Consider the following 22,652-nt stretch of genomic DNA (forward strand, 5'->3'; position numbering starts at 1 on the left):
GAGCAGAGAATACAGAAATAGATACCACCCTATAGGATGACTTTGTATATGAAAAATTCACTGGCTTAAGAAATGTGGGTTCTGAGGAGGATCAAGATGGCAACCAAGTAAGAGCTACTTTGCAACCAGGTGCAGTGACATTGGGGAGAGAAGACTCCAGGCATCTCTGGCTGGTGGTATCTGCCCAGAAACATCCCTTTGGGAACACAGGCAGATAGCAAAAGACTTCTGGAGCCTACAAGGAGGACAAAAGCAAAGGAGAACTGGCAAGTGGCAGCGAGCCATTTGTTGGGTCAGAGGCTGCCCACAGCTGTAACTACAGCAACAGCGAGATTAGAAGCAGGGAAGGCCTTATCTATAGGCTGTTTTGTTTTTGTTTGTTTGTTTTTTTTTTGTTTTGTTTTTTTTTGACTTGGACACACAGTTGAACTACCTTGGGAGAACTTGGGCAAGAGTGCAGATAACTTTAAGTGTTGTCTAGGGCCCCAGACTGAGCCACTGACCCCAAACAGAGATAATATTGTTCAGCTGTGGGCCGCCGGCACAGCCATTGTGGGAAAACGGCCCCTATGGGCTCTGTCCACAGGGTTGCAGTGCAAGGATCAGCCAGGAGACCTTAGGACAGTAATCCAGTAACTGAGCAGCCCAAAGGCAGAGACTGAGATGCGAAGATTTCAGTGTTTTGCAAATTACAGCCTCGGTCCTCAGAGGCATGGAGTGAGACCAGTTTTGGCACACTGGATAGGCAGGCAGCCACTTCAAGAGAGATCCCAGCCACAAGTGCTTTCCTGAGAAAGCTTCTGTTTAGCCAAGGTTAACAGCTTAAAGTGTCTTTTAAGTGGGCTAAGGAGAAATTTAGGTTCTCAACCCTGCAGGGTTTCAGAAATCAGCCAAGGCCTCCACTCTACATCTCATACAGCCATATCAGCATTATGATTAACATCTCATATTCCAGAAGATCACCTGTAGTCCAGACAATATTCAGCAACATATAAGACACTACTTTGCTTGGGGTTTTGGTTTGTTTGTTTGTTTATTTCAACGTTTTCCCTCTAGATTTTTCTTTTTTTCTAGTTCTCCATTTTTTTCTTTTTCTTTTTCTTTCTTCATTTTTCTACTTTAAATACAATTTTCCATTCTTGCCTTCTTTAACAATTAGAACTTCATTTCTGCTAGTGTTTCTGCAAGTATTATTTGGCTTTTCCCCCAACTTTTTCTTTGTTTCGGTCTGATTTATAGTATTTTTGTCTTTCCTTTCTACTTTGGGGAGATGGGGTAATGTATGTTTCTGCACATCAAATGAAACAGAGTGAACAGACAACCAGCTGAATGGCAGAAAACATTTGCCAATTATTCATCCAACAAGAGACTTGAACAACTCAAGAACATACAATAAATCAAACAACTCAAAGACAAAAAAATAATAATCATCCACTAAAGACTAGACACAGGTGCTCATGTCTATAATCTCAGCATTTGAGAGGCCAGCCTCTGTAACACAGCAAGACCTTATCTCCAAAGAAAAATTTTTATTACTTAGATGGACATGGTGGCACACACCTGTAGTTCCAGCTATTCGAGAGGCTGAGGCTGGCCTGGGACTGCGAGGTTCCTGTGAGCTATGACCGTGCTACTGCCTGAGCAACAAAAGAAAACATATAAATGGCCAATATGAAAAATGCTCACCATGGAATCAGAAAAAACCTCAAATAGCCAAGACATTACTCAGAAATAAAAACAAAGCAGGAGGAATTACGCTACCAGACCTCAGACTATACTACAAATCGATAGTGATCAAAACAGCATGGTATTGGCACAAAAACAGAGAAGTAGATGTCTGGAAAAGAATAGAGAACCAAGAGATGAATCCAGCTACTTACCGTTATTTAATCTTTGACAAGCCAACTAAAACCATTCAGTGGAGAAAAGATTCCCTATTTAACAAATGGTACTGGGTGAACTGGCCGGCAACCTGTAGAAGACTGAAACTGGACCCACACCTTTCACCATTAACTAAGATAGACTCTCACTGGATCAAAGATTTAAACTTAAGACATGAAACTTTAAAAATACTAGAGGAGAGGGCAGGGAAAACCCTTGAAGAAATAGGTCCGGGCGAGTATTTTATAAGGAGGACCCCGGGGCAATTGAAGCAGCTTCAAAAATACAGTACTGGGACTTGATCAAACTAAAAAGCTTCTGCACAGCCAAGAACACAGTAAGTAAAGCAAGCAAACAGCCCTCAGAATGGGAGAAGATATTTTCACGTTATGTCTTGACAAAGGTTTAATAACCAGAATCCACAGAGAACTCAAACGCATTAGCAAGAATAGAACAAGGGATCCCATCGCAGGCTGGGCAAGGGATTTGAAGAGAAACTTCTCTGAAGAAGACAAGTGCACGGCCTTCAGACATATGAAAAAATGCTCATCATCTTTAATCATCAGAGAAATGCAAATCAAAACTACTTTGAGATACCATATAACCCCAGTGAGACTAGCCTACATCACAAAATCCCAAGACCAGAGATGTTGGCGCAGATGTGGAGAAAAGGGAACACTTTTGCACTGCTGGTGGGAATGCAAATTAATACATTCCTTTTGCAAAGAGATATGGAGAACACTTAGAGATCTAAAAATAGATCTGCCATTCAATCCTGTAATCCCTCTACTGGGCATATACCCAGAAGACCAAAAATCACATCATAACAAAGATATTTGTACCAGCATGTTTATTGCAGCCCAATTCCTAATTGCTAAGTCATGGAAGAAGCCCAATTGCCCATCGATCCACGAATGGATTACTAAATTGTGGTATATGTACACCATGGAATATTATGCAGCCTTAAAGAAAGATGGAGACTTTACCTCTTTCATGTTTACATGGATGGAGCTGGAACATATTCTTCTTAGTAAAGTATCTCAAGAATGGAAGAAAAAGTACCCAATGTACTCAGCCCTACTATGAAACTAATTTAGGGTTTTCACATGAAAGCTATAACCCAGTTACAACCTTACAATAGGGGGAAGGGGGAAAGGGAGGGGAAGGAGAGGGGAGGTAGGTAGAGGGAAGGGGATTTGTGGGATTACACCTGCGGTGCATCTTACAAGGGTGTATGTGAAACTTGGTAAACGGTCTGTGAAGCTAGTGAATGATGCCCCAGGATTATATCAATGTACACAGCTATGATTTAATAAAAAAACAAAAGAAAGAAAGAAAATTTGGAATTAGAAAATTGAGGAGCAATTCAAAACTTGGAATAAGAAATTCAAGGTGAAATTCAAAAGTCATCTCAAGAATTCAATGAATTTAAGGACAAAACACCCAAAGATTTTGACGCACTGAAGCCAGAATTTGCAGCCCTCAAAGATCTGAAAAATACAGTAGAATCACTCAGTAACTGAGTGGTGCAAGCAGAAGAAAATATTTCTGACATTGAAGACAAAGCTTTTGAATGCTCCCAAACTCTCAAAGAGGAAGAGAAATGGAGAGCAAAAATGGATCATTCTCTCAGAGAGCTCTGGGATAATTCGAAGAAGGTTAATATCCGCCTCATTGCAATCCTTGAAAGCGATGAAGTAGCTTTGCAAGGGAAAGAGGCTCTTCACCATGAAATTATGAAAGAGAATTTTCCAGACAAGCCAAGAGAGTCTGAAATTCAGATAGCAGTTTCAGAACCCGAGCACAATTCAACCCGAATAAGACATCCCTCAGGCATATCATACTTAACTTCACTAAAGTTAATATGAAGGAGAAAATTCTGAAAGCAGCCAGAGATAACAAATCTATTACCTACAAAGGGAAGAATATAAGAATGACTGCAGATCTCTCTGCTGAAACTTTTCAAGCCAGAACAGGGTGGTCATCGACCTTTAATCTCCTAAAACAAAATTACTTTCAACCCAGATCCTGTATCCAGCAAAACTGAGTTTCATTTATGATGGAGAAATTAAATACTTTAATGACATTCATAGGTTGAAGAAATTTTCCATAACCAAACCAGTTCTTCGGGATAGTCTCAGACCTATCATCCATAATTACCAGCCAAATCCTTTACCACAAAAGTAAACTCACTCAGAAACTTTTGATTAAACTCCATCTTCCACAGTGGCAAAAGGATTAAAAAAGTCCACTGCACTTTCGAAACACTCAATACCCAAAATTTTACCTGTCTTATCAATATTCTCCATTAATGTGAACAGCTTATACTGTCCTCTAAAGAGGCACAAGTTGGCTGACTGCATACAAACACTCAGGCCAGATACTTGCTGCATACAAGAATCACATCTTACCGTAAAAGATAAAATAGACTCAGTGTGAAAGGATGATCATCTATATTTGAGAAAAAGATAATCACAAAAAATCAGGTATTGCAATTCTATTTGCAGATAAAATAGGCTTTAAAGGAACAAAAGGAAGGAAGGATAAGAATGGTTACTTCATATTTGTTAAGGGTAATACTCAATATGGTAATATTTCAATTATCAATATTTATGCACCCAAACAGAATGTGCCTCAATTTATAACAGAAGCTCTTAACAGACGTGAGCAACTTGATTTCCTCCAGCTCCATAATACTTGGAGATTTCAACACTCCTTGGGCAGTGTTGGATAGATCCTCCAATAAGAAGCTGAGCAAAGAAATTTTAGACTTAAATCTAATCATCCAAATTTGGATTTAGCAGACATCTACAGAACATTTCATCCCAACAAAACTAAATACACATACTTCTCATCAGCCCACGGAACATACTCCAAAATTGATCAAATCTTAGGTCACAAGCCTAACTTCAGTAAATTTTTTTTTTTGCATTTTTTTTTAATAAATCATAACTGTATACATTGATATGATCATGGGGCATCATACACTCGCTTCATAAACCATTTGACACATTTTTATCACAGTGGTTAACATAGCCTTTCCGGCGTTATCTCAGTTACTGTGCCAAAACATTTACATTCTACATTTACCAAGTTTCGCAAATACCCCTGTAAGATGCACCACAGGTGTGATCCCACCGATCCCCCTCTCTCTACCCACCCCCCCTTTCCCACTTCCCCCTATTGTTAAATTGTAGCTGGGTTATAGCTTTCATGTGAGAGTCCCAAATTAGTTTCATAGTAGGGCTGTGTACATTGGGTACTTTTTCTTCCATTCTTGGGATACTTTACTAAGAAGAATATGTTCCAGCTCCATCCATGTAAACATGAAAGAGGTAAAGTCTCCATCTTTCTTTAAGGCTGCATAGTATTCCATGGTATACATATACCACAATTTATTAATCCATTCGTGGATCGATGGGCACTTGGACTTCTTCCATGACTTAGCTATTATGAATTGGGCTGCAATAAACATTCTGGTACAAATATCTTTGTTATGTTGTGATTTTTGGTCTTCTGGGTATATGCCCAGCAGAGGAATTACAGGATTGAATGGCAGATCTATTTTTAGATCTCTGAGTGTTCTCCATATCTCTTTCCAAAAGGAATGTATTAATTTGCATTCCCACCAGCAGTGCAGAAGTGTTCCCTTTTCTCCGCATCCACGCCAACATCTCTGGTCTTGAGATTTTGTGATATAGGCTAGTCTCATTGGAGTTAGATGATATCTCAAAGTAGTTTTGATTTGCATTTCTCTGATGATTAAAGATGATGAGCATTTTTTCATATGTCTGAAGGCCTTGCGCCTGTCTTCTTCAGAGAAGTTTCTCTTCAAATCCCTTGCCCAGCCTGCGATGGGATCCCTTGTTTTTTTCTTGCTGATGCGTTTGAGTTCTCTGTGGATTCTGGTTATTAAACCTTTGTCAGAGATATACCCTGCAAATATCTTCTCCCATTCTGAGGGCTGTCTGCTTGCTCTGCTTACTGTGTTCTTAGCTGTGCAGAAGCTTTTTAGTTTGATCAAGTCCCAGTAGTGTATTTTTGAAGCTGCTTCAATTGCCCGGGGGGTTCTCCTCATGAAATACTCACCCAGACCAATTTCTTCAAGGGTTTTCCCTGCATTCTCCTCTAGTATTTTTATAGTTTCATGTTTTAAGTTTAAATATTTAATCCAATGAGAGTCTATCTTAGTTAATGGTGAAAGGTGTGGGTCCAATTTCAGTATTCTGCAGGTTGCCAGCCAGTTCACCCAGCACCATTTGTTAAATAGGGAATCTTTTCCCCACTGAATGTTTTTAATTGGCTTGTCAAAAATCAAATAGCGGTAAGTAGCTGGATTCATCTCTTGGTTCTCTATTCTGTTCCAGATATCTACTTCTCTGTTTTTGTGCCAATACCATGCTGTTTTGATCACTATCGATTTGTAGTAAAGTCTGAGGTCTAGTAGTGTGATTCCTCCTGTTTTGTTTTTCTTTCTGAGTAATGTCTTGGCTATTCGAGGTTTTTTCTGATTCCATATAAAACGAAGTAATGTTTTTTCAAGATCTTTAAAATATGACAGTGGAGCTTTAATAGGGAGTGCGTTGAAATTATATATTGCTTTGGGTAGTATGGACATTTTGATAATGTTGATTCTTCCCAGCCATGAGCATGGTATGTTTTTCCATTTGTTAACATTTTCAGCTATTTCTTTTCTTAGAGTTTCATAGTTCTCTTTATAGAGATCTTTCACGGCTTTTGTTAGGTAAATTCCCAAATATTTCATCTTCTTTGGCACTACTGTGAATGGGATAGTCCTTAACTGCTTTTTCAATTTGACTGTTGTTGGTGTATATAAAGGCTACCGATTTATGAATGTTGATTTTGTAACCTGAGACGCTGCTGTATTCCTTGATCACTTCTAGGAGTTTTGTAGTAGAGTCCCTAGTGTTTTCCAGATACACAATCATATCATCTGCAAAGAGCGAGAGTTTGATCTCTTCTGACCCTATATGGATACCCTTGATCACCTTTTCTTCCCTAATTGCGGTGGCTAAAACTTCCATTACAATGTTGAAAAGCAATGGAGACAATGGGCAGCCTTGTCTGGTTCCTGATCTGAGTGGAAATGATTCCAATTTAACTCCATTCAATATGATATTGGCTGTGGGTTTGCTGTAGATAGCCTCTATCAGTTTAAGAAAAGTCCCTTCTAGACCAATTTTCTTGAGTGTTCTGATCATGAAGGGATGCTGGATATTATCAAAAGCTTTTTCTGCATCAATTGAGAGAATCATATGGTCTTTGTTTTTTAATTTGTTTATGTGCTGAATTACATTTATAGATTTACGTATATTGAACCAGCCTTGAGACCCTGGGATAAAACCAACTTGGTCATGATGTATAATTTGTTTGATGTGTTGCTGGATTCTGTTTGTTAGGATCTTGTTGAATATTTTTGCATCTATATTCATTAGTGATATCGGTCTATAATTTTCTTTTCTTGTTGGGTCTTTTCCTGGTTTGGGGATCAAAGACTCGATACTCAAAATTCCACCAGACTTATCAATACTCTCCATCAATGTGAATGGCTTAAACTGTCCTCTAAAGAGAAATAGGTTAGCTGACTGGATACAAAAACTCAAGCCAGATATTTGTTGCATACAAGAGTCACATCTCAACTTAAAAGACAAATACAGACTCAGGGTGAAAGGATGGTCATCCATATTTCAGGCAAATGGTAATCAGAAAAAAGCAGGTGTTGCAATTTTATTTGCAGATACAGTAGGCTTTAAACCATCAAAAGTAAGGAAGGACAAGAATGGTCCTATATAATTCCTATATAATTTGCTTCATAGAACGTGTTGGGTAGTCTTCCTTCTTTTTCTACATTTTGGAACAGGTTGAGTAATATAGGTACTACTTCCTCTTTAAAGGTTTGGTAGAATTCTGACGTGAAACCATCTGGTCCCGGGCTTTTCTTTTTAGGGAGGTTTTGTATAGTTGATGCTATTTCTGAACTTGATATGGGTCTGTTCAACATTTCCACTTGATTCTGGTTAAGTCTTGGAAGGTGGCGTGCTTCCAAGTATCAGTCTATTTCCTTCAGATTTTCATATTTCTGAGAATAAAGTTTCTTGTAATATTCATGAAGGATTTTTTGGATTTCTGATGAGTCTGTGGTTATTTCGTCTTTGTTGTTTCTGATTGATGATATTAGAGATTTTACTCTTTTTTTCCTGATTAGGTTGGCCAGAGGTTTATCTATTTTATTGACCTTTTCAAAAAACCAGCTTTTTGATTTATTGATCTGTTGTATTATTCTTTTGTTTTCAATTTCATTTAATTCTGCTCTAATTTTGGTTATTTCTTTTCTTCTACTGGGTTTGGGGTTGGAATGTTCTTCCTTTTCCAGTTGCGTAAGATGTCCCATTAAGTTGTTAACTTCCTCTCTTTACGTTCTCTTGAGGAAGGCTTGCAGTGCTATAAATTTCCCTCTTAGAACTGCCTTTGCAGTGTCCCAGAGGTTCTGATAGTTTGTGTCTTCATTGTTGTTTTGTTCCAAAAAATTGGCGATTTCTTTCTTAATCTCATCTCTGACCCAGCTATCATTCAGCATAAGGTTATTTAACTTCCATGTTTTTGTATGGGTATGCAGATTCCTGTTGTTACTCAATTCAAGTTTTATTCCATGATGGTCCGAGAAGATGCATGGAATAATTTCTATTCCTTTAAATTTACTGAGGTTAGACTTGTGACCTAAAATGTGGTCAATTTTGGAGTAAGTTCCGTGGGCTGAGGAGAAGTATGTGTATTCAGTTTTGTTGGGATGAAATGTTCTGTAGATGTCTGCTAAATCTAAATATTGGATGGTTAGGTTTAAATCTAAGATTTCTTTGCTCAGCTTCTTTCTGGAGGATCGATCCAACACTGCCAAGGGAGTGTTGAAATCTCCGACGATTATGGAGCTGGAGGAAATCAAGTTACTCATGTCTGTTAGAGTTTCTCTTATAAATTGAGGTGCATTCTGGTTGGGTGCATAGATATTAATGATTGAGATCTCATCATATTGAGTATTACCCTTAACAAATATGAAGTGACCATTCTTGTCCTTCCTTACTTTTGATGGTTTAAAGCCTACTGTATCTGCAAATAAAATTGCAACACCTGCTTTTTTCTGATTACCATTTGACTGAAATATGGATGACCATCCTTTCACCCTGAGTCTGTATTTGTCTTTTAAGTTGAGATGTGACTCTTGTATGCAACAAATATCTGGCTTGAGTTTTTGTATCCAGTCAGCTAACCTATGTCTCTTTAGAGGACAGTTTAAGCCATTCACATTGATGGAGAGTATTGATAAGTCTGGTGGAATTTTGGGTATCGAGTCTTCCAAACGTCCAGTGGACATTTTTAATCCTTTCGCCAGTGTGGAAGTTGGAGTTTGATCCGAAGTTTCTGAGTGAGTTTACTTTTGTGGTATAGGATTGGGTTGGTCATTGTGGAGGATAGGTCTGAGAACATCCTGAAGAGCTGGTTTACTTATGGCAAATTTTTTCAACATATGAATGTCATTGAAGTATTTAATTTCTCCATCATAGATGAAACTCAGTTTAGCTGGATTCAAGATCCTGGGTTGAAAGTTTTTTTGCTTTAGGAGATTAAAAGTTGATGACCAGCCTCTTCTGGCTTGAAAAGTTTCAGCAGAGAGATCTGCAGTGATTCTAATATTCTTACCTTTGTACATTATAGTTTTCTTTCGCCGGGCTGCTTTGAGAATCTTCTCTTTCATGTTAACTTTAGTGAAGCTAATTATGATATGTCTGGGGGATGACTTATTGGGGTTGAATCGTGCTGGGGTTCTGAAGCTGTCTGCTATCTGAATTTCAGATTCTCTAGGCATGTCTGGAAAATTTTCTTTCATAATTTCATGCAGAAGGGCCTCTGTGCCCTTGGAGGCCACATCATCGTTCTCAGAAATGCCTATAATCCTTATGTTGCTTTTTTTCGAATTATCTGAGAGTTCTCTGAGTGAGTGATCCGTTTTTGCTCTCCATTTCTCTTCCTCTTTGAGAGATTGGGAGCATTCGACATTATCTTCAACGTCAGAAATCCTTTCTACTGCTTGCTCCATTCTGTTACTGAGGGATTCTACTGTATTTTTCATATCTTTGAGGGCTGTAAGTTCTTGCTTCAGTGTGTCTGTAAATTTCAAGGAATAGAAATTGTTTCTTCCATCTTCTAGGACCACCATGGAATAAAAGTTGAACTCAGTAACAACAGGAATCTGCATACTCATACAAAAACTTGGAAGTTATAACCTTATGCTGAATGATAGCTGGGTCACAGATGAGATTAAGAAGGAAATTGCCAAATTTTTGGAACAAAACGACAATGAAGACACAAATTATCAGAACCTCTGGGATACCACAAAGGCAGTCCTCAGAGGGAAATTTATACCACTGCAAGCCTTCCTCAAGAGAACAGAAAAAGAGGAAGTTAAACAACTTAATGGGACATCTCAAGACTGGAAAAAGAAGAACATTCCAACCCCAAACCCACTAGAAGAAAAGAAATAACCAAAATTAGAGCAGAATTCAGTAAAATTCAAAACAAAGAATTATACAACAGATCAATAAATCAAAAAGTGGGGTTTTCGAAAAGGTCAATAAAATGGATAAACCTTTGGCTAACCTAACCAGGAAAAAAAGAGTAAAACCTCTAATTTCATCACTCAGAAATGACAAAGATGAAATAACAACAGACTCCTCAGAAATTCAAAAATTCCTTAATGCATATTACAAGAAACTTTATTCTCAGAATTATGAAAATCTGAAGGAAATTGACCAATACATGGAAGCATGTCACCTTCCCAGACTTAGCCAGAATCAAGTGGAAATGTTGAACAGGCCCATATCAAGTTCTGAAATAGCATCAACCATATGAAATCTCCCTTAAAAAAAAAGCTCGGGACCAGATGGCCCCACATCAGAATTCCACCAAAACTTTAAAGTGGAACTAGTACCTATATTACTCGACCTGTTCCAAAATATAGAAAAAGAAGGAAGACTACCCAACACGTTCTATGAAGCAAACACCACCCTGATCCCCAAACCAGGAAAAGACCCAAAAAGAAAAAAAAAAAAATGATACACCCATATCACTAATGAATATAGATGCAAAAATATCCAACAAGATCCTAACAAATAGAATCCAGCAACACATAAAACAAATTATACATCATGACCAAGTCAGTTTTATCCCAGGGTCTCAAGGATGGTTCAGTATACATAAATCTATAAGTATAGTTCAGCACATCAACAAACTAAAAAACAAAGACCATATGATTCTCTCAATTGATGCGGAAAAAGCTTTTGATAATATCCAGCAACCCTTCATGATCAGAACACTTAAGAAAATTGGTATAAAAGGGACATTTCTTAAACTGATAGAGGCCATCTATAGCAAACCTACAGCCAATATTGTATTCAATGGAGTTAAATTGGAATCATTTCCACTCAGATCAGGAACCAGACAAGGTTGCCCATTGTCTCCACTGCTCTTTAACATTGTAATGGAAGTTTTAGCCATCGCAATTAGAGAAGAAACGGCGATCAAGGGTATCCATGTAGGGTCAGAAGAGTTCAAACTTTCACTCTTCGCAGATGATATGACTGTATATGTGGAAAACACCAGGGATTCTACTACAAAACTCTTAGAAATGATCAAGGAATACAGCAGCATCTCAGGTTATAAAATCAACATTCATAATCAGTAGCCTTTATATATACCAACAATAGTCAAGCTGAAAAAACAGTTAAGGACTCTATTCCATTCACAGTAGTGCCAAAGAAGATGAAATATTTGGGAGTTTATCTAACAAAGGACGTAAAAGATCTCTAATAAAGAGAACTATGAAACTCTAAGAATAGAAATAGCTGAAAACGTTAACAAATGGAAAAACATACCATGCTCATGGCTGAGAACAATCAACATTGTTAAAATGTCCATATTACCCAAAGCAATATACAATTTTAATGCAATTCCTATTAAAGCTCCACTGTCATACTTTTAAGATCTTGAAAAAATACTTCATTTTATATGGAATCAGAAAAAACCTCAAATAGCCGAGACATTACTCAGAAATAAAAACAAAGCAGGAGGAATCACGCTACCGGACCTCAAACTATACTGTAAATCGATAGTGATCAAAACAGCATGTACTCGCACAAAAACAGAGAAGAAGATGTCTGAAACAGAACAGAGAACCAAGAGATGAACCCAGCTACTTACCATATTTGATCTTTGACAAGCCAATTAAAAACATTCAGTGGGGAAAAGATTCCCTATTTAACAAATGGTGCTGGGTGAACTGGCTGGTGACCTGTAGATGACTGAAACTGGACCCACATCTTTCACAATTAACTAAGATAGACTCTCACTGGATCAAAGATTTAAACTTAAGACATGAAACTATAAATACAAGAGAGTGCAGGGCAAACCCTTGAAGAAATCAGTCTGGGTGAGTATTTTTTGAGGAGGACCTCCCCAGGCAATTGAAGCAGCTTCAAAAATAACACTACTGGAACACAGCCCAGTCCTGTGGGATATCGTGACCTGTGAGCTCAGTTCCCTGCGGCAACTCTCACACACACAACACAAACACACACTCGAGCAGCTCGGTCTGCACTGTGCACCAAACTGGGAGTATGTCTCTTTTTTAACTTCACTACAAAAACTTTGAAATCAAACTACATTATTTGAGAGCCTTGTCATAGATCCCTCTTGTGCTGGTAAATACAGAATGGAGCCCAGGAGACCCGAATTTAGAGCTTGAGTATGGGAGAGTCCTGATGAGCACACAGTTCCTGGTGAGGCAACACAGAACAAAGAATAGTAAATATTTAGACCTTATATCCTAAAAACTATAGTCAATGACCAAGAATCCACTTTGCTGAGACCTGAACACCTCTTATCACCCTACCATGCCTCTGTGGACACTGCCTTTCCCTTACCCCAACAGTGCCCAGTGACAATTCAGGAAATGCAAATAGCTGGCAGGATCCTACTGACCACAAGTAACCTGATTCTGTGCCAGAATGCCATATAATGCAGTGCAAAGTAGTCTGTGAATTATCCCATTATCATTAACCATAAGCCCTCACCATTCCTAAGGATGATTGGGAAGAAGTATTATATCCTTACACCTGAAATTGTATCACAAAGGTAAAAGATGCTATCTACGTGTAGGATAATATTTAGAAATAAACATATCCTACATCAAGCACACAAAGTGAACTCAGTGTGAGTTTTAAATGGCTTGCTTTTTGTCCACAGGCTTAAGGGACCTGGGCCCACCCTTGGACACATGCAGAGTTGGTTTGCCTGGATTAAAAATTCCACAAGCCCATTCTCTGAAGCTGTGCACCTGTGAAGCCTGAGATCAAAGGGCATGCTGCCCTTCCTCAGAGATACGGGCCAGAGAGTTGACGTATGTTAACAACATATTGTCAGAGGACTATAGGTGCTCTGCCCTGAGGAAAAGACATAGTCGTTACTTCATACTGAGTAAACTGAGTGAAAGCTTGAAGATACTCTTCCATTAACTCTGTTCCCCTGTGGCTACTTTCTTCTTTGTGATCTTTATTTAGATACCTGCCCAGAGATTAGTAAGTATCTAGAAGAAAATGTTTACTAAAAAAGTGATTGTATTGATATGGTGACAGGATATTTCCTTTCAAGTTAATTTCAGATAGGTAAAATGAGGTAATGGTGAAACTAACAGATAATAGATTAAGTGTGTACATAACTGGAAAGGTATAAAATCAAACCCCTAAATAAAGAACTTCGCTATACGCCATCCCATTTCGTGTAGTCTGTTTCTTGACTTAATAATTACAGGAGCGAGTTGACACCCACAGCAAAACTGCTGTTCATTCGCGTCTCCAGTCATGCAACACTACAACCCATTAAAAATCATGACAAAGTCACAAGGCGAGGCACACTACTATTAGTCTAGAAAGGGAAAAAATGTATATGAAATAGTTGCTTCTGAGGCAAAATAAAAAAATGCTACCGCTTTCATTTTTATTTGTGTGATGTCTGGACTGGTTACTGCTTAAAGTAATAAAATATCTAAAAGTTAAAAAAAAATACACTATTGGGACCTAATCAAACTAAAAATCTTCTGCACAGCCAAGAACAAAGTAAGTAAAGCAAGGAGACAGCCCTCAGAACGGGAAAAGATATTTGCAGGTTATGTCTCCAACAAAGCTTTAATAACCAGAATCCACAGAGAACTCAAACATATAAGCAAAAAAAGAACAAGTGATCCCATCGCAGGGTGGGCAAGGGACTTGAAGAGAAACTTCTTTGAAGAAGACAGGCACACGGCCTACAGACATATGAAAAAATGGTCATCATCTTTAATCATCAGAGAAATGCAAATCAAAACTACTTTGAGATATCATCTAACTCCAGTAAGATTAGCCATTATCACAAAATCCCAAGACCAGAGATGTCGGCATGGACATGGAAAAAAGGGAATACTTCTACACGGCTGATGGAAATGCAAACTAATACATTCCTTTTGGAAAGATGTTTGGAGAACACTTAGAGATCCAAAAATAGACCTGCCATTCAGTCCTGTACTTCCTCTACTAGGTATATACCCAGAAGAACAGAAATCACATTATAACAAAGATATTTGTACCAGAATGTTTATTGCAGCCCTATTCATAATTGCTAAGTCATGGAAAAAGCCCAGGTGCCCATCGATCCACAAATGGATTAATAAATTGTGGTATATGTACACCATGGAATATTATGCAGCCTTAAAGAAAAATGGAGACTTTACCTCTTTCATGTTTACATGGATGGAGCTGGAACATATTCTTCTTAATAAAGTATCTCAAGAATGGAAGAAAAAGTATCCAATGCCTTTCATATGAAAGCTATAACCCAGTTATAACCTAAGAATATGGGGAAGGGGGAGAGGGAGGGGAGGGAGGGCGAGGATAGGGAGAGGGAGGGTGATTGGTGGGATTATATCTACAGTGCATCTTACAAGAGTACATGTGAAACTTAGTAAATGTTGAATATAAATGTCTTAACACAATAACTAAGAAAATGGCAGGAAGGCTATGTTAACCAGTGTGATGAAAATACATCAAATGGTCTATAAAACCAGTGTTTGGTGCCCCATGATCATATTAATGTACACAGCTATGATTTAATAATAAAAAAAAAAAATAGGAGTTATAGGTATCCAAAAAGGGAAGAATGCCCTAGCGGAATGGAAGCCATTCTAGAGAATATTATAGATGAAAATTTCCCAAATATCACCAAAGATTCTGATACACTCTTTTCAGAGGGATATTGGACCACTGGTTGCCTCAACTCAAATACAGCTTCTCCAAGACACATTGTGATGAACCTGTCCAAAGTCAAGACAAAAGAAAAGATTTTGCGAGTTGCCAGGAGTAAGTGCCAATTGACCTACAGTGACAAATCCATCAGGGTGACCAAAGACTTCTCTAATGAAACTCTTCAAGCCAGAAGACAATGGTCATCTACCTTCAATCTACTTAAACAGAACAATTTACAGCCCAGAATTGTATATCCTGCTAAGCTATGTTTTAAAATAGATGGAGAAATCAAATGTTTTACTGATATGCAAACATTGAGGAAATTCACCACAACAAGACCAGCTCTACAGGAAATACTTCAACCTGTTCTACACACTAACTATCACAATGACCACCAGCAAAGTAAGTACCCAGAAATTAAAAGACAGAACCTAGCTTCCACAATAATACATAAGACAAAACTAAGCAATGGACTTTCATCACAAAATAAGATGAATAGAATGCTAGCACACTTATCAATTATCTCAATAAATGTTAATGGCTTGAATTCCCCACTGAAGAGGCATAGGTTGGCTGACTGGATTAAAAAACACAAGCCATCCATTTGCTGTCTACAGGAAAGACACCTAACCTCAAAAGACAAATTAAAACTCAAGAGTTAGGGGTTGGAAGACAATTTTTCAGGCAAACGGAATCCAGAAGAAAAGAGTGGTTGCAAACTTATTTTCAGATACATGGTGGATTTAAAGCAACTAACGTCAAGAAAGACAAAGATGGTCACTTCATATTGGTCAAGGGAAAAATACAACAAGAAGACATTTCAATTCCAAATATCCAAATATTTAGGGCAGCGCTTATGGCTGAAAGGAGTAGGGCGCTGGCCCCATATGCCAGAGGTGGCGGGTTCAAACCCAGCCCCAGACAAAAACTGAAAACAAAGAAAAAAAATTCAATTCCAAATATTTATGCACCCAACTTAAATGCTCCCAGATTCTTTTAAACTGATGTTACTTAGTCTGAGCAATATGATATCCTATAACACCATAATAACAGGGGACTTTAGCACTCCTATCATAGAGCTGGACTGATCCTCTAAACAGAAATTAAACAAGGATATAAGGGACTTAAATGAGACCACAGAACAATTGTGGTTAATAGATGTATAAAGAACACTCCATCCCAAAGATAAAGAATATACATTCTTCTCATTGCCCCGTGGAATATTCTCAAATATTGATCATATCCTAGGACACAAAATAAGCTTCAACAGAATCAAAAGGACTGAATTTTACCTTGTATCTTCTCAGACCACAAGGCACTAAAGGTTGAACTCAACTCCAACAAAAACATTCAACCCCACACAAAGGCACAGAAACTAAACAACCTTAGGCTGAATGACAGTTGGGTGCAGGAATAAAACAGGAAATCATTAACTTCCTTGAGCATAACAACAATGAAGACACAAGCTATCAAAACCTGTAAGATACTGCAAAAGCAGCCCTGAAAGGAAAATTTATTGCTTTAGATGCCTACATTTGAAAAACAGAAAGAGAGCACATTAACAAACTCACAAGCCATCTTATGGAACTGGAAAAAGAAGAATCATCTAAGCCTAAACCCAATAAAAGAAAAGAAACATCCAAAATTAAATCAGAGATCAATGAAATTGAAAACAAAAGAACCATTCAGAAAATTAATGAAACAAGGAGTTAGTTTTTTGAAAAAATAAATAAAAGAGATAAACCTCTGGCCAGACTAACTAGAAATAGAAAAGTAAAATCTCTAGTAACCTCAACCAGAAATGATAATGAGAAAATAACCACTGATGCCACAGAAATACATGAGATTATCTCTGGGGCGGTGCCTGTGGCTCAAAGGAGTAGGGCACCGGCCCCATGTATGCCACAGGTGGTAAGTTCAAGTCCAGCCTATGGGTTAAACTGTCCCACATAAGCCACACAAGGCAAGTCTGTAATGGGTTAAAAATGGCTTTTGCTAACACAAAGGCAAAAAGGGAACTGGACTCCCCTCTGAGGCATACTCAGAGCCTATTTCAGAACAGTTTCTCTGATGTTATGCTCCTGATGTTATGCTCCCATTAAGCCCACATGGTCAGAGACTTATAATCTCTCTGCTGGAGATATGGCCCAGAGGTTGACAGGTGTTAAAAACACATTGTCTTTCGGAGGGAGGGGGGTGGGGCCTTGGTGTGTGTCACACTTTATGGGGGCAAGACATGATTGCAAGAGGGACTTTACCTAACAATGTGCAATCAGTGTAACCTGGCTTATTGTACCCTCAATGAATCCCCAACAATAAAAAAAAAAAAAAAAAAAAACACATTGTCTTTGGAGCCTAAAGTTCTCTGCTTTGCGAAGAACAAAGTCATTACTCCATTATGAGGCAAACTAAAGTGTGTGCTTGAGGGATTTTATTTCCCCTTCTTCCCCAGAAGTTCTTTGTGATTTTTATTTGGATACCTTGCTCAAGAATTAACATATGTCTGAGAAGAAAGAAAAAGCAGAGGAAATTGTGCTGATTTGTAGACTTGATGTCTCCTCACAAGTTAAAGTTAGATAGAAAGAGTTAGAGATCATAGATTAAGTGTGTACGTGACCACCAGTGTATATAAGGTGGTCAAGAATAAAGATGTTTTGCTACATGCCATCCCACGCGATGTAGTCTGTTTCTTGTTTACCTTTAATAATTACAGGAGTGAACTTATACCCACGGCAAAGCTGCTGTTCTTTCGCGTCTCCGGTCACGCAACACCAGCCCCAGCCAAAAACTGCAAAAAAAAAAAAAAGATTATCTCTGAATACTACCAGAAACTCTATGCCCACAAATTTGAAAATGTGAAGGACATGGATCCTTATTTGGACTTACACCCTCTCTCTAGACTTAGCCAGGAAGAAACAGATCTCCTGAACATACCAATTTCAAGCACTGATATCAAAGAAACAATAAAAAATATCCCAACAAAAAAAATGCCCTGGTCCAGATGGCTTCACACCAGAATTCTATCAAACCTCCAAAAAAGAGTTTATTCACATACTGCAGAAATTATTACAAAAAGTTGAGGAAGGAATCTTCCCCAACACATTCTACAAAGCAAATGTCACACTGATACCAAAACCAGGAAAAGACCCAACTAAAAAGGAGAACTTTAGACCAATTTCACTAATGAATACAGATGCAAAAATTCTCAACAAAATCCTAGCCAATAGATTACAGTTTATCATCAAAAAAGTCATACATCATGATGAAGTAGGCTTCATCCCAGGGATGCAAGGTTGGTTTAACATATGCAAGTCCTTAAATGTTATTCACCATATTAACAAAAGCAAAAACAAAGACCATATGATCCTCTCAATAGATGCAGAAAAAGCATTCAATAAAATCTAGCATCCTTTTCTAATTAGAACACTGAAGAGTATAGGCATAGGTGGCACATTTCTTAAAGTGATCAAAACTATCTATGACAAACCCACAGCTAATATCCCACTGAATGGAGTAAAACTGAAAGTTTTTTCACTTGGAACTGGAACCAGACAAGGTTGTCCTCTGTCACCTTTACTATTCACCATAGTGCTAGAAGTTCTAGCCAAAACAATTAGGCAAGACAAGGAAATAAAGGGAATCCAAATGGGAGCAGAGGAAGTCAAACTCTCCCACTTTGCTGACGATATGATCTTACACTTAGAGAACCCCAAAGACTCAAACACAAGAGTCCTGGAAGTCATCAAAAAATACAGTAATGTCTCAGGATATAAAATCAATGCCCACAAGTCAGTAGCCTTTGTATACGCCAATAACAGCCAAGATGAGAGGCTAATTAAGGACACAACTCCCTTCACCATAGCTTCAAAGAAAATGAAATACCTAGGAATATACCTAATAAAAGAGGTGAAGGATCTCTATAAAGAAATTTATGAAACCCTAAGAAAGGAAATAGCAGAGGATATTAACAAATGGAAGAACATACCATGCTCATGGCTGGGAAGAATCAACATTATTAAAATGTCTATACTTCCAAAAGCAATCTACCAATTCAATGCTACTCTATTAAAATACCAACATCGTACTTTCAAGATTTGGAAAAAATGATTCTGCGTTTTGTATGGAACCAGGAAAAAAAAAACCCATATAGCTAAGGCACTTCTTAGTAATAAAAACAAAGCCGGGGGCATCAGCATACCAGATTTTAGGCTGTACTACAAGGCCATAGTGGTCAAGACTGCATGGTATTGGCACAGTGATAGAGACATAGACATTTGGAATTGAATAGAAAACCAGGAAATGAAACTAACATCATATAACCACCTAATCTTCGATGAACCAAATAAGAACATACACTGGGGTGAAAGACTCCCTATTCAATAAATGGTGCTGGGAGAACTGGATATCCACATGTAAAAGACTGAAACAGGACTCGCACCTTTCTCCACTCACAAAAATTGATTCAAGATGGAGAAAGGACTTAAATTTAAGATGTGAAACAATACAAAACCTCAAAGAAAGCATAGGAAAAATGCTGGGAGAATGGGGACTGAAGACCCCAGTCTTGGGAAAGGAAAAGCACCCCCAGAAAAAGAGGAAACTAAAAACTAAGCTGAGGGAGTCAGAACAAAGAAAAGTCAGCTAGTTTACATTTAAGGTAGCCATTGCTAGCAAGGTTCTTGCCTTTTCTGAAATTGTAGCCTGTTGGGGATACAGTTTATAAAAACCCTGCTGGGTCTGTGAGCATTCTGAGGAGAATAATGATCACAGAAAAGTCTATGACAAGTCCTAGAAAAAGATACATCTTCTAGGGCATTTCCTACCCATTAAACAAGCAAAGCAGATACCCATTGCGGAGATTTGCATTTGCCTGGGCCAGAGAACAAGGGAGTAGCTCAAGCTCTGAGATATGGGCAGAAGAGCGTATAACCCTTACAGCGAGGAAAATCCTCTGTGGTGGTGATGGGAGGAAAATGCCTCTCTCCCACCGATCCCTCAGAGGAGATGAACGCTGATGGCGTTTTACTCCACAGAGAACTAGTGTAGCTTAACACCTCCCTAGAAATCTGTGTGTGTGACCTCAAGCAGGAGACTCTCCCAATCCAAGGCTCAGATTTCAGATTACTGAAGGCCACCCTTAAGGTTAATTATAATAAAAATAGAAGCTGATATGATCTATGGAGAAACTGCTGATGTCTTTGTTCTCTCCCTCATCTTACCCTCTGGGCAAATAGTCTTCAATAAAATCAGAGTGGAGCAAACAATCTGGGCCATTGCCAGAAGCCCAGGGAAGGGCAATGGACCCCTGGCTCCCACTTTTAATTCTACTCTATGTCTCTTGTCTTTCTTTACCATCACGTCTAACTCTGTATTTCTTCAGTGGATCGTCACCAGTTTCCACAGGTTTCAGGGGATGCTGCTCTCGGGGGTGGGACCCCAACGGAAAAACACTGGAAGATATTGGCCTAGGGAAAGACTTTATGAAGAAGACTGCCATGGCAATTGCACCAATAACAATGGAACTTAATTAAACCGAAAAGCTTTTGTACAGCTAAGGAGACAACAACCAAAGCAAACAGACAACCTGCACAATGGGAAAGGATATTTGCATATTTTGAATCAGACAAAAGCTTGATAACTAGAATCTATAGCAAACTCAATTAATCCACATGAAAAAAGCCAACAATCCCATATTTCAATAGGCAAGAGAGATGAATAGAACCTTCTCTAAAGAAGACAAATGGCTAGCAAACATATGCAAAACTGCTCATTGTCCTTAATTATTAGAGAAATGCAAATCAAAACCACCTGAGATATCATCTTACCCCAGCAAGAATGGCCCACATCATAAAATCTCAAAACTACAGATGCTGGTGCGGACATGGAGAGAAAGGAACACTTTTACACTATTGGTGGGACTGCAAACTAATATTTTTGGAAGGAAGTGTGGAGAAACCTCAAAGAACTCAAGCTAGACCTCCCATTTGATCCTGCAATCCCATTACTGGGCATCTACCCAGAAGGAAAAAAAAACCTTTTACCACAAGGACACTTGCACTAGACTGTTTATTGCAGCTCAATTTACAATCACCAAAATGTGGAAACAGCCTAAATGCCCATCAACCCAGGAATGGATTAACAAGCTGTGGTATATGTATACCATGGAATACTATTCAGCCATTAAAAAAAAAATGGAGACTTAGTTTACAGCCTTTGTATTAACCCGGATGGAAGTGGAACACATTATACTTAGTAAAGCATCACAGGAATGGAGATGCATGAATTCTATGTATTCAATTTTGATATGAGGACAATTAAGGACAATTAATGACATGGTGGGGGTGGGGGAAGGGGAGAGCAGAGAGAGAGAGAAGGAGGGAGGGGTGGGGTCTCGGTGTGTGACACACCTTTTGGAGGGGGTGGGGTCTCGGTGTGTGACATTTGTGACAGGGACTTTACCTAACAAATGCAATCAGTGTAACCTGGTTTCTTGTACCCTCAATGAATCCCCAACAATAAAAAAAGAAAAAGAAAGAAATGGGACTAGTTATCCATATGGAAGGAAAAAATGATTAATTTGATAAATAGTGTTTATTATCCATTTTTTGGAAAAAAATAATGTTGAATCACTACATCAAAACATGTTTTAAAATTCTAGGTGAGCTAAAGATTTATTTACATAGAAAAAATTTTGGAACAATACAATCTACAGTGGATGGGATCTTCTTAAGAGAGTTAAGAGCATTTAAGATGAATTTAAATATCTTGTTAGCAACAAATTACAAGTTGATACTTTATATTCAGCCAAGGCTTCTTCCTTATACTCCAGCCTTAGGGTATATGTTTAACTATGTACTTCATATTTCTGTTAGAAATCTAATAACAACCAAACTTATTCTTTTATAATGTAAATCACAATTTTTACTTTCCTACTCAAAACTCTCCAAGGTCTTTCTGTCATTTTCAGAAAGGAAATGCTCTTACCATGGCCAATAAGCCCCTATACAATCTGGACCCATTTGTTAACTCTCTGACCTCAACTAGCCTTTTCTATGCTTGTAACAGTCCAGTCTGGACCGTTGGCATTCCGTGAATAAGCAATATGCTTCAACCGCAGGGCCTTTCCACTTGCCATCATTTCTGCCTAGAATTGTCTTCTACCAAATAACCATGTTTTATTTTTATTCTCTTTCCTCCTTCAGATTTCTGCTCAAATGTGATCTAATTAGAGAGGGTTTCCTTAACTATCCTACCTAAATGAGCAACTATTTTCCTCTGTAGTACCACTTACATTTACTAACCATTCTTACCAGAACAATACTTTGTAATGGCAGAGATTTTTTTGTTCACCACAATATCTCCCTGACACCTGGAACAGTGCATAATTCACAGTAGACACTTAATAAAATTGTTGTTAAAAAGAGA

General features: G+C 38.2%; 1 long non-coding RNA gene across 1 annotated transcript in view; it reads right to left on the reverse strand.

Annotated features, from left to right (window-relative positions):
- Positions 1-18,016, reverse strand: part of LOC128587863 (uncharacterized) — a 32,261-nt gene extending 14,245 nt beyond the window's left edge. Inside the window, exon 1 of the long non-coding RNA XR_008380655.1 lies at positions 17,926-18,016. This is a non-coding gene — a long non-coding RNA (uncharacterized LOC128587863). The remainder of the gene's footprint in view (positions 1-17,925) is intronic.
- Between the last annotated feature and the right edge of the window lie 4,636 nt (positions 18,017-22,652).

Source organism: Nycticebus coucang, chromosome 6 (genome assembly GCF_027406575.1).
Source record: "Nycticebus coucang isolate mNycCou1 chromosome 6, mNycCou1.pri, whole genome shotgun sequence".
Taxonomy (NCBI): Eukaryota; Metazoa; Chordata; class Mammalia; order Primates; family Lorisidae; genus Nycticebus; species Nycticebus coucang.